The sequence below is a fragment of the Sorex fumeus genome, unplaced genomic scaffold (assembly GCF_029834395.1).
Source record: "Sorex fumeus unplaced genomic scaffold, SorFum_2.1 ptg000170l, whole genome shotgun sequence".
Taxonomy (NCBI): Eukaryota; Metazoa; Chordata; class Mammalia; order Eulipotyphla; family Soricidae; genus Sorex; species Sorex fumeus.
Genome location: NW_026606227.1, coordinates 554,732 through 559,218, shown reverse-complemented (window position 1 = coordinate 559,218; position 4,487 = coordinate 554,732).

Genomic DNA, 4,487 nt, shown 5'->3' with positions numbered 1-4,487 from the left:
CCACAATCCAGATTTCAGAAATCATTGCAATCTCCACTACAGAATGTTCCATTCATTCACTGCGAGTCTGGAGTTTATCTGATTCTCCACTCCCGCCTGGTTAACATTACACCACTTGTGAATGTCCAAGTAAGCCAATGCTGGTTTTCAGAGGCCTGTTCATACTCGCAGCCGTGCTGTTTAATTGACAATTCACTCCACCCTGTTCAGCTCTTCATTGTCCCACCACACTACCAGCCTTCAGAAATCTTTGTTATCTCCACTACAGAATGTTCCATTCATTCACTGCGAATCTGGAATTCATCTGACTCTCAACTCCACGCAGGTTTTCATTACACCACTGTTGAATGTCCAAGTAACCCAATGCTGGTTTTCAGCGGCCTGTTCATATTCGCAGCCCTGCTGTTTACTTGGCTATCGATTCAAGCCTGGTCAGCTCTTCATTTTCCTGTCCACACAACACAGGCTTCAGAAATCATTGGAATCTCCTCTACAGAATGTTCCATTCATTCACTGCGAATGTGGAATTCAACTGACTCTCCACTCCATGCAGGTTTTCCTTACACCACTGATGAATGTCCAAGTAACCCAATGCTGGTTTTCAGCTGCATGTTCACACTCGCAGCCATGCTATACAATTGGCTTTCCACTAAATCCTGATTAGTTCTTGATTTTCCTTCCACACGACCCAGCCTTCAGAAATCATTGGAATCTCCACTAGAGAATGTTCCATTCATTCACTGCGAATCTGGAATTCCTCTGAACCTCCACTCCCCGCAGGTTTTCGTTACACCACTGTTGAATGTCCAAGTAACCCAATGTTTTAAGTGTTTTCTTCACAAGCGCAGTGGTGCTGTTCAATTGGCTATCCACTCAACCCTGGCCAGCTCTACATTTTCCTGTCCACACCACAGAGACTGGAGAAATCATTGTTATCTCCACTACAGAATGTTCCATTCATTCACAGCGAATCTGGAATTCATCTGAATCTCCACTCCCGGCAGGTTTTCGTGACACCACTGGTAAATATCCAAGTAAGCCAATGCTGGTTTTAAGTGGCCTGTTCATACTAAGAGACGTGCTGTTCATTTGGCTATCCACTCCACCCTGTTCAGCTCTACATTTTCGTGTCCACAAAACCCAGCCTTCAGAAATCATTGGAATCACCACTAGAGAATGTTCCATTCATTCACTGCGAATCTGGAATTCATCTGAACCTCCACTCCCGGCAGGTTTTCGTTACACCACTGGTGAATGTCCAAGTAACTCAATACTGGTTTTCAGAGGCATGTTCAACTCGCAGAAGTGCTGTTCAATGGGCTATCCACTCAATATTGGTCAGCTCTTCATTTTCCTCTCCACACAAACCAGCCTTCAGAAATCATTGGGATCTCCACTACAGACTGTTCCATTCATTCACTGCGATTCTGCAATTCATCTGACTCTCCGCTCCAGGCAGGTTTTCATTACAGCACTGGTGAATGACCAAGTAATCCAATGCTGGTTTTCAGCCGCCTTTTCACACTCGCAGTGTGCTGTTCAATTGTCTATCCACTCAAACCTGGTCAGCCTTTCATTTTCTTTTCCACAATATCAGACTTCAGAAATCATTGGAATCGCCAGTACAGAATGTTCCATTCATTCACTGCCAATCTGGAATTCATCTGAATCTGCACTCCAGGTAGGCTTTCATTACACCACTTATGAATGTCCAAGTAACACAATGCTGGTTTTCAGCGGTCTGTTCACACTCTAAGCCCTGCTTTTTACTGGGTATCCACACAACTGTGGTCAGCTCTTCATTTTCATGTCCAAACAATCCAGACTTGAGAAATCATTGCAATCTCCAGTACAGAATGTTCCATTCATTCACTGCGAATCTGGAATTCAACTGAATCTCCACTACCTGCAGATTTATCTTACACCACTTGTGAATGTCCAAGTAAAACAATGCTGGTTTTCACAGGCCTGTTCATGTTCGCAGTCGTGCTGTTCAATTGGCTATCCACTCAACCTGTTTTGCTCCTCATTTTCCTGTGCACACAACCCAGCCTTCAGAAATCATTGTAATCTCCACTACAGGATGTTCCATTCATTCACTGGGAATCTGGAATTCATCTGAATCTGCACTCCACGCAGGCTTTCGTTACACCACTGCTGAAAGTCGAAGTAATGCAATACTGGTTTTCAGTGGTCTGTTCACATTCGAAGCCGAGGCTTTTTACAGGCTATCCACTCAACACTGGTCAGCTCTTCATTTTCGTGTCCCCACAATCCAGATTTCAGAAATCATTGCAATCTCCACTACAGAATGTTCCATTCATTCACTGCGAGTCTGGAGTTTATCTGATTCTCCACTCCCGCCTGGTTAACATTACACCACTTGTGAATGTCCAAGTAAGCCAATGCTGGTTTTCAGAGGCCTGTTCATACTCGCAGCCGTGCTGTTTAATTGACAATTCACTCCACCCTGTTCAGCTCTTCATTGTCCCACCACACTACCAGCCTTCAGAAATCTTTGTTATCTCCACTACAGAATGTTCCATTCATTCACTGCGAATCTGGAATTCATCTGACTCTCAACTCCACGCAGGTTTTCATTACACCACTGTTGAATGTCCAAGTAACCCAATGCTGGTTTTCAGCGGCCTGTTCATATTCGCAGCCCTGCTGTTTACTTGGCTATCGATTCAAGCCTGGTCAGCTCTTCATTTTCCTGTCCACACAACACAGGCTTCAGAAATCATTGGAATCTCCTCTACAGAATGTTCCATTCATTCACTGCGAATGTGGAATTCAACTGACTCTCCACTCCATGCAGGTTTTCCTTACACCACTGATGAATGTCCAAGTAACCCAATGCTGGTTTTCAGCTGCATGTTCACACTCGCAGCCATGCTATACAATTGGCTTTCCACTAAATCCTGATTAGTTCTTGATTTTCCTTCCACACGACCCAGCCTTCAGAAATCATTGGAATCTCCACTAGAGAATGTTCCATTCATTCACTGCGAATCTGGAATTCCTCTGAACCTCCACTCCCGGCAGGTTTTCGTTACACCACTGTTGAATGTCCAAGTAACCCAATGTTTTAAGTGTTTTCTTCACAAGCGCAGTGGTGCTGTTCAATTGGCTATCCACTCAACCCTGGCCAGCTCTACATTTTCCTGTCCACACCACAGAGACTGGAGAAATCATTGTTATCTCCACTACAGAATGTTCCATTCATTCACAGCGAATCTGGAATTCATCTGAATCTCCACTCCCGGCAGGTTTTCGTGACACCACTGGTAAATATCCAAGTAAGCCAATGCTGGTTTTAAGTGGCCTGTTCATACTAAGAGACGTGCTGTTCATTTGGCTATCCACTCCACCCTGTTCAGCTCTACATTTTCGTGTCCACAAAACCCAGCCTTCAGAAATCATTGGAATCACCACTAGAGAATGTTCCATTCATTCACTGCGAATCTGGAATTCATCTGAACCTCCACTCCCGGCAGGTTTTCGTTACACCACTGGTGAATGTCCAAGTAACTCAATACTGGTTTTCAGAGGCATGTTCAACTCGCAGAAGTGCTGTTCAATGGGCTATCCACTCAATATTGGTCAGCTCTTCATTTTCCTCTCCACACAAACCAGCCTTCAGAAATCATTGGGATCTCCACTACAGACTGTTCCATTCATTCACTGCGATTCTGCAATTCATCTGACTCTCCGCTCCAGGCAGGTTTTCATTACAGCACTGGTGAATGACCAAGTAATCCAATGCTGGTTTTCAGCCGCCTTTTCACACTCGCAGTGTGCTGTTCAATTGTCTATCCACTCAAACCTGGTCAGCCTTTCATTTTCTTTTCCACAATATCAGACTTCAGAAATCATTGGAATCGCCAGTACAGAATGTTCCATTCATTCACTGCCAATCTGGAATTCATCTGAATCTGCACTCCAGGTAGGCTTTCATTACACCACTTATGAATGTCCAAGTAACACAATGCTGGTTTTCAGCGGTCTGTTCACACTCTAAGCCCTGCTTTTTACTGGGTATCCACACAACTGTGGTCAGCTCTTCATTTTCATGTCCAAACAATCCAGACTTGAGAAATCATTGCAATCTCCAGTACAGAATGTTCCATTCATTCACTGCGAATCTGGAATTCAACTGAATCTCCACTACCTGCAGATTTATCTTACACCACTTGTGAATGTCCAAGTAAAACAATGCTGGTTTTCAGAGGCCTGTTCATGTTCGCAGTCGTGCTGTTCAATTGGCTATCCACTCAACCTGTTTTGCTCCTCATTTTCCTGTGCACACAACCCAGCCTTCAGAAATCATTGTAATCTCCACTACAGGATGTTCCATTCATTCACTGGGAATCTGGAATTCATCTGAATCTGCACTCCACGCAGGCTTTCGTTACACCACTGCTGAAAGTCGAAGTAATGCAATACTGGTTTTCAGTGGTCTGTTCACATTCGAAGCCGAGGCT